The sequence below is a fragment of the Lepisosteus platostomus genome, chromosome 8, assembly GCF_059453375.1.
Source record: "Lepisosteus platostomus isolate fLepPlt1 chromosome 8, fLepPlt1.hap1, whole genome shotgun sequence".
Taxonomy (NCBI): domain Eukaryota; kingdom Metazoa; phylum Chordata; class Actinopteri; order Semionotiformes; family Lepisosteidae; genus Lepisosteus; species Lepisosteus platostomus.
In genome coordinates, this window is record NC_142618.1 from 3,689,067 (window position 1) to 3,700,509 (window position 11,443).

Sequence of the window (11,443 nt, forward strand, 5' to 3'; positions counted from 1 at the left end):
TTCAATCTACTTCACCCACGTTACCGAAGTGTTTTTATTGTATGTTTTGGACTAGCACAGCTCTCCTTAGTCATGAAAACTTTTTAATATGAGGAAAAGTCCACAACAAGCTAATAAGAAGACGAAGTTATTTAAGTGACTGCCCTGAGCTTAATTGAATCAAGGAATATTAGGAATATGCTCGTGCACCACTTTGCCATTAATAATTAACAGTATTATTTTAATTTTGACTCGTCCATGGAATCTCATTCCCTATTGGCCCTGATGAGGTCTTCTGTGTTGACTTTGTTATTGCTTCTGAAGATTTAACAAGGACATATGTATCCAGACCCACCACAATCTCCTCCTGTGAAGACTAACGAGATGATGTTATTTTAACCAGTCTGTGTAACACATTGTTTTTAGGAAAGTGATTAATTCTTGCTGGACCGATTCTACAGCAGAAATATAATTTTTGTAATGTGGTGTCTCAAACTGTTTTCTAACCGAGGTCTTATCTAAGCATTGTTTGAATTCTACATATCTTCACTACTGTACATATCCTAATATGATATTTTGTCACCACTGCCCCACATTGACTAGATGTAAATATTGAGAAAACTACATAATACCTAAATCCTTTTCATGAGTAGCTTCCTCAGGATAAATGCCACCCACCTCATATTTATGATTATGATTTATGATTGCTTTTTGTACTCAATGCCCTGTGTGTATCAATATCAAACATCTGTCTGCCTACACCTGGAAGACCTAAGCCTTTTTTTGTCAAACCTTTGCTGTTCGTAAAGTGTTTGCTTTTCCTGTGATTTTTGTGCCATTTGTAAATGGGACAGGTTTGCTGACTGTACACAAATCTGGATGATTTATGTAAAGCTGAGAGCACAACAGGTCTAAACCTGCTCCTTGTGGTACTCAAGGTTCTAATAACCTCAGAACAATTAGAAATCATTCCACATGTTGTGACTTACTGTGCTCTTGATGCATGTGCGTATGTTACCTGGATCATGGATTCCTACAGCTTCCCAGCTTGAAATGGAACCTTGTGGAAGATTTTTGGAAAATGAAAAGCATCATATTGAATTAATATTGAATTGACCTTTATTGCCTCTAAGGGAATTTGCCTTGCACTTCAAAATTTCGTAAACATAACATACGCGACAAAATTACAATACAGCAACAGTACAATACCATAATGCAGAACAACAGCATCGCTCAATCAGAACTCTTCCAGTAGCATTAGGTTACTTGAAGTTTTACTGGTGTCCTTTGTTACCATTGCTGGTTTGATGACATCGCACAAGTCTGTCAAATAAAACCTGCATTTCTAAATCCATGCTAAAAGTTCCTGACATTATTACCATATACAGTAGGTGGTCTTCTAATGCCGATGCATCATAAGCACAAAGGAGATGCAAGACTGGTTGGTCTGTAGTTCACTTTTTCACGAACGGGTCTAACACTTGCCATTTTCTAAGCACACCCCTGTCACAAGAGCCTGCTGAAAATGAAAGGTCCTGCTTAGGGCTACATGTGTGGCATCCTGCAGTTCTTCAAGTCCCGCTGGAAACCTGCCACCTGATCCAGCTGGTTCTGAGAGCACCTGGTTCCTGTAGCATGTCTGCTGTAATGTTGAGATTATTCAAAAACCAAGGGGTGTCCTTCCTCAGCCAAAAGGATGCTCTTTACTGTATGTTCTCCTTTGTTAACACGCTTGAGACAATTTTGATTCCTTCAATTTACAACTCCATTTTCCATCCATCCATCTTCTTCCCGATTTATCCATTTCAGGGTCGTGGGGGTGCCGGAATCTATCCCAGCAAGCAATGGGGAGTCCATCTCAGGCACAGACACTCGCAGCACGAGTGTCAGCACATTCCTTTGCTATTCTTCTACAATTCCTCTTTACTGTACTTTACTGAGGGTGGAGCAGTGGCTCTGTGGCTCAGGATTTGTGCCTGTAGCTAGAAGGTTGCCAGTTCGTATCCCGTGGCCGGGACAGGAATCCTACTCCTTTGGGCCCCTGAACAAGACCCTTCACCCCAGCTGCTCCAGGGGCACCGTATAAATGGCTGACCCTGTGCTCTGACCCCCAGCTTCTCTCCCTGTCTGTGTGTCTCATGGAGAGCAAGCTGGGGTATGTGAAAAGACAAATTCCTAATGCAAGAAATTGTATATGGCTAATAAAGTGATTTGATCTTTACATTAGTCTGAAGCTCCCAAAGCACTTTTTTCAGAGCAATGCTTTAGTTACTGTTAGTACTTGAAATATGTCTGTGCTTCCTTAAGAAATCCTTCCTTCAATCTGCAATCTTTGGATAGCTGGGAGTGCATGGCAAGACAGATCAGCTGAACTCTAGTCAATATTTTCTTGAGGAAATATTCTGCAGTGCACAAGTTATATTTGCTCAGTTTTGGTGTCAGGGGATTATAACTTTGCCCTCCTTCCAAAAAAACTAATCAAAAACCTGGGTGGCTATTGCAGCATTGCAAAATCATTAGAAATAACCCATGGATAAGGAAAAAAACATTTTTAATACCACAAACCTCCACCCAAACAGTAGAGCGATTTGGAAGGAGTTCTAATATTGCAGAGTTGAAAGCGGACTACTCCACCCTTCCATTTTCAATGAATCAGGGGTCTTTTACAAAATCTTAATTTAAGAAAAATACACAATTTGCTTTCTTGGTACTTGCATATTTGTAGAAAGACTAACACCCCAATTTGAGTATGTTTAAATCCGCTTGCCTTCATCTGATTAAATAAATAAATCTGAGATTTAACACTACATTGATAATGGTGTTTTCTATAAGCCTGTTTTACACACTGCCAATAACATTTGTTTTCAGTTTTGCAACTGTTGATTTAAAAAAAAACAGATGCTGTATTGATTTTAATTCTGTTTTACTAACTGTATTGTTACTGTATTGTTGTCCCACTGTAGACACTGTGCTTTAAACATTGCACTGGGAAGACACATGTACTAATGAAGCTTCAGAAACATAGACACAGTTTTGTCTCCAAAACCTTAATAATTCTCACAGTGGAACACATGACCTACAAGAACCTTGTAAATGTGCAATAAGTTTGTCAAGCTCATTATTGTGCTCCACAGCTGGAAAGCTGTTTTTATCTGGATGATTAATCTTTTTGAGCCAATAATAAAATTATTGTCTGCAAATGTGATTTTGATATTTATTCTGCTGGATATTTCCTATGCGTCATAGTTTATACAAAAAAGCACAACATCCCTTTCAATGTTCTCTTTATTATTGATCTGACAATGGGAATGGCATTCTTTTATAAACTGTAGACCCAAATGGTGAGAAGCATATGTTTTTGAGTAAGCAGCTCTCACTGTTCAACAGTAAACCATAAATTACTGAAATTTCTAGCAGTTGTACTGTTTCCATTATCACTAGCACTGAGATCAGCCTTGGAACAGAACCAGACAATCTGTACTAAACACTGTCTACCTGTGCCAGCGTTTGCACTATTAATATGTTTAAGCTCTTAGGTTCTAGTTCCAGGTGTTTCAAATGTGACATGCCTTCATTTTATACCCTGTTGCTTCTCTGTTTATGATCATGAAATGATCTATCATTAATGCGTTTTTATCCTGAATCACACTTGCAGCATATTTCATTTTTAATATGGCTGAGCAGTTGTAAACAGTTTGAAAATATAATGCTACCAGTATTTCTAGAAAATGTGGATAAAATCCATAACTTTTAACAAAGCAGTCAATCATTTTTTTCTTCCATGTAATTAAAGGTGCAAATCATACCCAGGCTGTGTGGAGAAATAAGTAGATAAAATGCTCATTCCAGTACAAATGAATCAGATCAGCAGTTTGTCTCAAGTTTATCCACAGCTGTAAATTACATTTTTGTTTGTTTATATTCATCATTCTCATCAAATACAGCTGGTCTTCACTTTAAAGTTACTAATAATCTTATAGTAAACTTCCCAGCCAGTACACTTTTAGGATATGTATTTCAAATACAAAAATACTCTATGTACATCGGTCAATAAATATCACAGACAAACTAAAAGCACGCATGTTTATTTTAATTACAGAAAGAAACCATGACCAAACTGGGGAATGGTGAACTTAGATTGACAGGGAATGTCGTACAGGTGATAATTAAATTCAATATTTCAGAATGGTCACCCATGTATTTTCCATAGAACATTCTGATTAGATTAGAAAACACAGCAGCTTTTTGTCCTGCTAGATTTTTTGGCAGAAGCCTCAAGGCTTTTCACTCCTAAACATCAGCACCTGGACAAAGAATCTGCTTGGTCTAATCTAAAGCTTTTGGTATCCCAAGTTTGCGTATTCTCAGTGCAATAAAAGCTATACGTGGGTGGGAAATAATCAAATGCATGCACCGTTTTTCAACCCATTCATAGTGTCTTCTACAACGCCGGTACGTATTTCGTCATGGGATGAAAGAAGAAGAGAGTAGAAAAACAGCCAGAAGTCTATCTGATACACAGGAATCTTTCCGGCGACGGTCTTCACACGGTAGTCCGTCTACTCAACACACGGAGGAGGACATCGCCCGAAAAAGAAAGCTTTCATGCCCACTGATTTCCGAAATTGCATCTAAGCTGATTTTTAGCGAAGAGAAGAAAGTGGGATCCTATAGGATAGATGCGGGACTGGTGGAAAATGGGTGTCAAAGAGAGAGAGCAGGAGGCAGTTCTTCACCTGAAGGGCTGTGGAACCAGCTCCCCAGCCAGGTGATTGAAGTGATACACGGCCTCTGTTCGGGAAAGGGCTGGGTGAGGTTCTTGGATCAATTTGCCACCAACTATGAAATGGTCTTGTTAGAATGAATGGCCTTCTCATTCATTTAAGTTAAAGGACTTAAAAATGTCCTTTAACATTTTTACGTTCTAGGGTTCCCATTTGCTTTTGTGGAGATGAATGCAGTTTTAATGGGGAAGAACCAGAGTTATGTTTTCCTCCAGGCTTTTTTAAATGTTTTGCTGAGAAATTAATGACCCCCCCACTTTGAAAATGATTAGCGCTTCCCTGGAAAAGGACTGGAAACCAGAGCCATTGGATCTGGCCTTAATCACATTGATACTCAAAAAACATGAAACTCTACTGAGATGTGGCTCCAATGACCCAGTAAAATTGCTCAGTGTGAGCTGGTTCAGGTGGGTAGCTGCGTCAGCATGCGTAAGCTGCAAAGGAACAAGTAATAGGTTTATTCCATGCTGAAAAGAGAAGAGAGAAAACACGTTTCGGCTGTGGAGCCAGCCGAAATGTTGTGTTCTCTTTCTTCTCTTTTCAGTGTGAACTGTACAAGTATGGCAAAAGTGTAGGGGGTATTGCACAAACTGCTTTATCAACACCAGAAATGTTTTATTGTAGGCAAACTCTGCCCATTCAATCGCTGCAGACTGTTTAATAATGTTAATCCCACCAGGTAACTGACAGGCCCTAAAGTCAGCTTCTAGTGGGTTTAACATTGGGGTCTCTTATCATTACAAATTTAGTTTTGTTCCAGTTTTTATTTCCTTGATATAAATACTTTACAGAGCTCCAAAAGCTTTAATAAAACCAAATAATTAGATTTCAAGTTCATTCTCTTTTTTTCTAGTGGGATAGAAAAAAACATGGGTGCCCTTTGCCACTTTTTTCTGTCTTGTCTTTGAATCTCCTGGCAGTGTCTATCACAACAAATGTGTATTAGTATGTGTGCAGGACCATGTTATTTCAAACACACAGCAGTTCAGTGTCAATGGTCTGCACCTCCAAGGCTGCATTTACTATAATCTTATACATAAACCAGATACACATTACACAATACATTACACAAGATTTGGGGATTTTATATGTCGAGGTTTAGAGCAGAGGGACTAACTTGACATGTACCCTCTTTCCAAACTCGTGTTTTCTTTTTCAGGCTTGGTGGGAGCATGTTGTGAGAGCTACTATGTATGATTAAAAATATACTGTTCTCATTTGCGATGACACTGATCATATTGCAAGCACTTATTTGTTTGCTGAAAAAAACAAACGACAAATCCTAATGTGGAATAAATGTATGATTCACATGCTGGAATTGTTGGCTTCCCTAATATTGAAAATGAGGTTATTTTACACATTTACACATTGTTTTTAAGCAAATGGGAACACCAATGGTTTAGAACCTCGTTTGTTATGTTTTTAAACTGTTTTTTGACCCAGGAAAAACATACAGGATTATGAAGGCAAGAAACAGCATTAGTCCCTCAAACTCTGAAGGAGTGATTTGGAACCCCAGTCAAAATGAAATACTTTCTCAAGTGAGCATGCAAAAATAGCCAGGAAAAACTTACATTTTTTGACAGAGGAAATTGCAACAATATTGTTTGGAAGTAAAACTAGGCTCAGATGCTGGGCGCATCTCAGGTTTTATTACATTAATGAAGCTCTTTTTCATATTAAGCAATTCAGGAGCATTATTTACTTCAAAGCTAATTATTTTGAATGTGGCTCTGCATCATTAGCATTTAAATAATAAAGGAAATGCAGTTACACGTTACCCATAAAATGGGTAGTTTCAAATACAATGGAAAACATTTCACAGTATTGGAAAGAAAAGCAAAAACCTTCTCAGAATTTTTTTTTAAGTTCACAACCCCGATATTGCATGGTGACTCTCAAAAGACAGAAAATCAAGTCAATTTTAAGTGCAGAAATCAGAATTTTCAAACATTTCACAGACAATGTGAAAAACCGCAGCCAAAACAATCATAATAAGTTTTCATTATGAAATGTGATGCTTTCAAAATGAAAGCATTTGCAAAGTAAGCACAGGGTATGACCCCTTAACATTAATGGATAGCGTCTGATCAGCCTCTGCATAGATTACTGTTCAATGGACCAATATCATAGCTCTCTCCAGCTGGCCAGGCTGGAATGGTTATAGTGCTCTGCTGTTGATGGCATTGGTGAGTTGGCACTGAGCCTCAGGTCAGACGGAAAAGCTGGCCCTGTCTTCATTTGCTTAGCGTTGTGTCATTGTAATCCTAGCACCAGGTGGTCTTGCATGGTCCCTGCTGGAAAAACACTTCCATCTTGGCTTGCACTACCAAGAAAAACCATTGACTCAAAGACCTGGGCAATGTACATGTATCAGTGAGCCCTTAAGACACCCTCAATCTGCGCCAAACGCATTCCTGTGTGAAAGAGGAGCTTTCTGTGCATGCTCACACTTCCATTGGCCCGTCAGGTTGGGGTGAATAAGTCGACGCTCAGGCCAATGCTCGCCACAGCGTCTTGACTCATGTTCTCTTCTAACCATCCCTGTCAAGGGTAGAGGAGTGTTTAGCAGTGAGTTAGAACAGCCCGCCTGTATTTCTGCCATAAGAACATCATTCCTTCCTCTTCCATCAGTCAAATTGCTACCCTTAACAGCCCTTAATTCCAGGTGAAACTCCATAGTTATTCAAACGTTGCAAATAGTGTTATTTCTGTCATGATCGCAAACCTCTCCTCTTAAGGACACTCCAGCCCTTCCTTGTTCAGTACTCATTCCCTGCACCTGCCTCCGGTTCCTGCCCCTCGTCCTATAAAAGCCGGGCGCTCACTCTTTTCCGGGCTCTGGAAGCGCCTGGTCCCGTCAAGGTTTTAGTTTCTGTTTCTGTTTCTGTTCCTGTTCCCGTTCCTGTGCCGGTCCCGACCCGGTTCTTGTTTTAATCTCGTCTTTCTTGGATGGATCGCCTGGCTTTGGACTTTTGCCCCCTTTTGGACTCGGCTCTGGATTGTTTGCCTCGGTCTCGCCTCCCCCCAATACCAGCGCACCGTGGACACGCCCCTGTTCTCATTCTCGACTCCCGCATGCCTTATTCCCCGTGTTTTCCTCACTCTACCCCGGATCGTGTCGTCTGCATAGGGTCCGGAAAGAACGCTTTTGTGACAATTTCTCTTTCTACCTAATGCATAGTGCAAATAATTGAACAGAGGAATCACTCAGGTGTGAGAGTCCTGGGCTGGTGTAGCGATCTTCTGTCTTTCACGATGTGGGGTGTCACACAGAGATCTGGTTTCCTTATTTCCCAGGACTAGTCAGGCTACAGTACATTTAGTCATTCTGACTCCAGCCAGATAATACTTATTGCTCGGGAGGGGCATAGCAAATCCATTTATTCTAATTTTGAAATCATGTGCAATTTAGTCATTTTAACTTGACTGAAATAATGTTGTGTGCTTTATTAAATATAAAAATAAACTCAATATCATTTTATGCCAGGAAAACAATCCTACTCAATCAATAAACTTATCTGCTCACTATTTAAAAAAGTATTGTGTCTGTTCCCAAAAAACTACTCAAATTAAAGGTAGACTGTTAAGTTTGCATTGGGCATCAGTATATAATCATCTACAACACTTCAAAGAATAAAACTATATAATGAAAAGGAAGCTTATTTGTTTTGTAATTTCATAAGTTAAATTTATGATCAGTTCATAGAGAGGAAGAAACCACAAAAGAAAATATTTTCTAGCTCATAAATGCTTTAAAGGAAACAAATTAAAATATGGAGGAGTTGTTTTAGACAAACTACAAAATCTGAGACTGCTTAAAATTTATAGGTGGTTCAGTATTTTTTCAGATTAGTTTGACATTCCCAGTGATGGCTCTCCGTCATCTGTACAACATGTGAACTTCTGTTGGAGTCCAAGGGCCACTTACAGTATCTAATTACATTTTATGACTCTAAGACTAGACTGTCAGGTAATTAAAAATTTAAAAACAGTAAAAAACATTATAGGGGCCATAGACCTAAGGCTAATGTTGAACAGTGAATTTTTATCTAATGGGGTCTTAAGACAGCACAATTTTACCACAACTACTCTTTTGAAAGTCAATCAAATCGTTACTTAACTTCACTCAAACATATTACACAGCTCTGACAACAGTGCTGACAGTTGGTATTGGGAAGAACTTGCAAGAAATATTGTTTATGACAATGGGTATCGGCAAAGGGTTTGTTGCTGTACAGTGTGTGATTGAAATAAAGAATTATGGTTTTAATATATAAATGTACTCCACAAAATCTACTAGTTGCAATTCAAAGATGCAGTCAACGCATTGAAATATGTATCATCGTATCCCGTTATCTCTAACTAACGATGAACTGATGGAGATGTCAATAAATGAAGATGGACTATGGCCTAGAATTCAGCCACAAAGACTGCACTGGTTAAAACATTAGTCTTAGTTCTTCATTTAGGAATAGGCACACCAAGAATCACTGGGAGCATAACAAACACGTCAAGAAAACTGCCCAAAGGCTGCTGTCGCTCACACTCGAGTAGTGGAAGCTTAATCGACTAAGAACAACTCAGAAAGGGAGAATTAGTTAGAAAGCAGTCAATGTGTGCTCAGGCCCTGCCCAACATCAGTGCGAATATCTTCCATCTAATGTTCTGATGAGCACGGCTTGCTCCAAGCTCTAAATCTATATTCAGCGAATGTAATGAGCTAAGTCATCTGATATCAAATGTAAATACATTACAATCGCCATCACTCAGCCACAATGTGCGATTCTTCGTTTATTCAGATCAAATATGTCACACCCGAGGCACAAAGCAGAAAGATTGCATTGTCACTGCTGCGACTCCAAGCCTGATAGTATTATTTTCGGAAATAGTTACACTCCAAAATGTAAACCTCTAAAGGTCATTCCGTCATGGTTGTGGCTGTACTACTGTACATCTTTGGAAATTTTTTTGTCCGCGGGGATTTAGATTTCATTTCTGACGGCGCTCATGGTGCCCGACGACCCTGCCGGGGTGACATCAGTTCGCTGGGCCTCTCAGGAGCGCGCAGACACCCCTGCCAGGGGAGCAGGCTTTTGGCTTAGAGCGTCTGGCACTCCTTTAGGCTGTGCAGCTTGGGCTGCTGGAGGTTTGCCTGCAACAGTGGTTTGAGTCTGGGGTGCAGCTGCAAAGGCTATACAGTACATGCAATAGTCTTTATTTTGTGTTTTGTTTTTTTCTTTCCTAGCGTGTGCATGAATAACATATGTTTCAAGTTTGAAGGTCAAATAGAAGTTTGCCGGAAAAAATTATGTTTTGGGATTGAAAGCAGAGAGTGTACTGTACTTGGGGCCTGTGTTCTGGGATTTTGTCCTTTTTGCTCTGTATTTAACACAGGAGTTTTAACGCCTGTTTCTGTGCAGTGCCTAAGCTGCTCAAGTTAAAATATTGGGTTTTATTTGGATTAAGTTACCAACTGCAATGCTGTCCTCCTGTGTTAGCAGATTCATAAACTTGTGATTTTCCACAAGGTGACAAGAGAGTTATTCATCGATGAGAGAGGGGAAGCACTTTTTGACTTGCCAGCTGGGTTTTATTTAATAGATTCGGAATAATCCATTGCCGATCAACCCACGGTCCCGATTCCTACACCTGCCTGGGCCGGATCACAACCACTCTCACCTGCCTCCAAAACATGCAGCCATCGTGTGGACACTTCCCAAGGCTCATGAAGCCCAGCAGGATCGCCGAGAGCCCCACGGTGCTGTGCGCCCTTGCTCTAACCCTGCCGGGACACGCAGTGCTCAGCCAGCTGTGGTCTTTTATTTGTGCTGCATTTCAAATGCACCAGTCAAGCACGTCCAGCTCTATCAGGGTTCAGCGAGCTCTGTCTTAGCTTGCTGTGCTTACATTATACTATAACGTACTCATATATTATAGCAAAAATTATACATTATAATATATCTTATATATCATATAAAAGGGTCCTGTCCTTCGGATGAGACCTTAAACTGAGGTCCTGACTCTTTTTGGTCATTAAAAATCCCAGGATGTTTCTTGAAAATAGTAGGGGTGTAACCCCGGCATCCTGGGCAAATTTCCCATTGGCCCTTACCGATCATGGCCTCCTAATAATCCCCCTCTCTGAATTGGCTTCATTGACTATGTTCTCCTCCCCACGAACAAAGGGGCTGGTGTATGGAAACGTGGGAAGAAAAGTTTCAAATGTGAGGTTATAAATTAGGTTGTTTGCCCCCATCTTGCACTTGTGTGAATACAGACAGTTTAGAAAGCAAAATGCTTAGAAAGGCATTACTGGTAATTGTTTTGTGCAGACATATTTTTTATTCCTCCGCCTTTAATGTATGATCCTGTTACTTGTTGTTTATTCCTGGTAAGGATCTTGGCAGCTAACCCCGAGAGTGGGGTTACACCCTGGATGCGACGGCAATCTCACCATGCCCAACCAGCACGTCCCAGGAAGGGAATCGGATCACCTGCAGACGTCCCACAAGAGAGAGGCGGGAGAACTCCTGACAGCAGACACCCCAATCCAGAACCCGGTACCCCGGAGCCAAGAGGCAGCAGTGTAAAAACGTGTGATGATTTTGGATCCCTGATGAGTGAGTGATACACTTGGAACATCTGCGGCCACTGTAGGAAACCACTGGCCTTAAGCA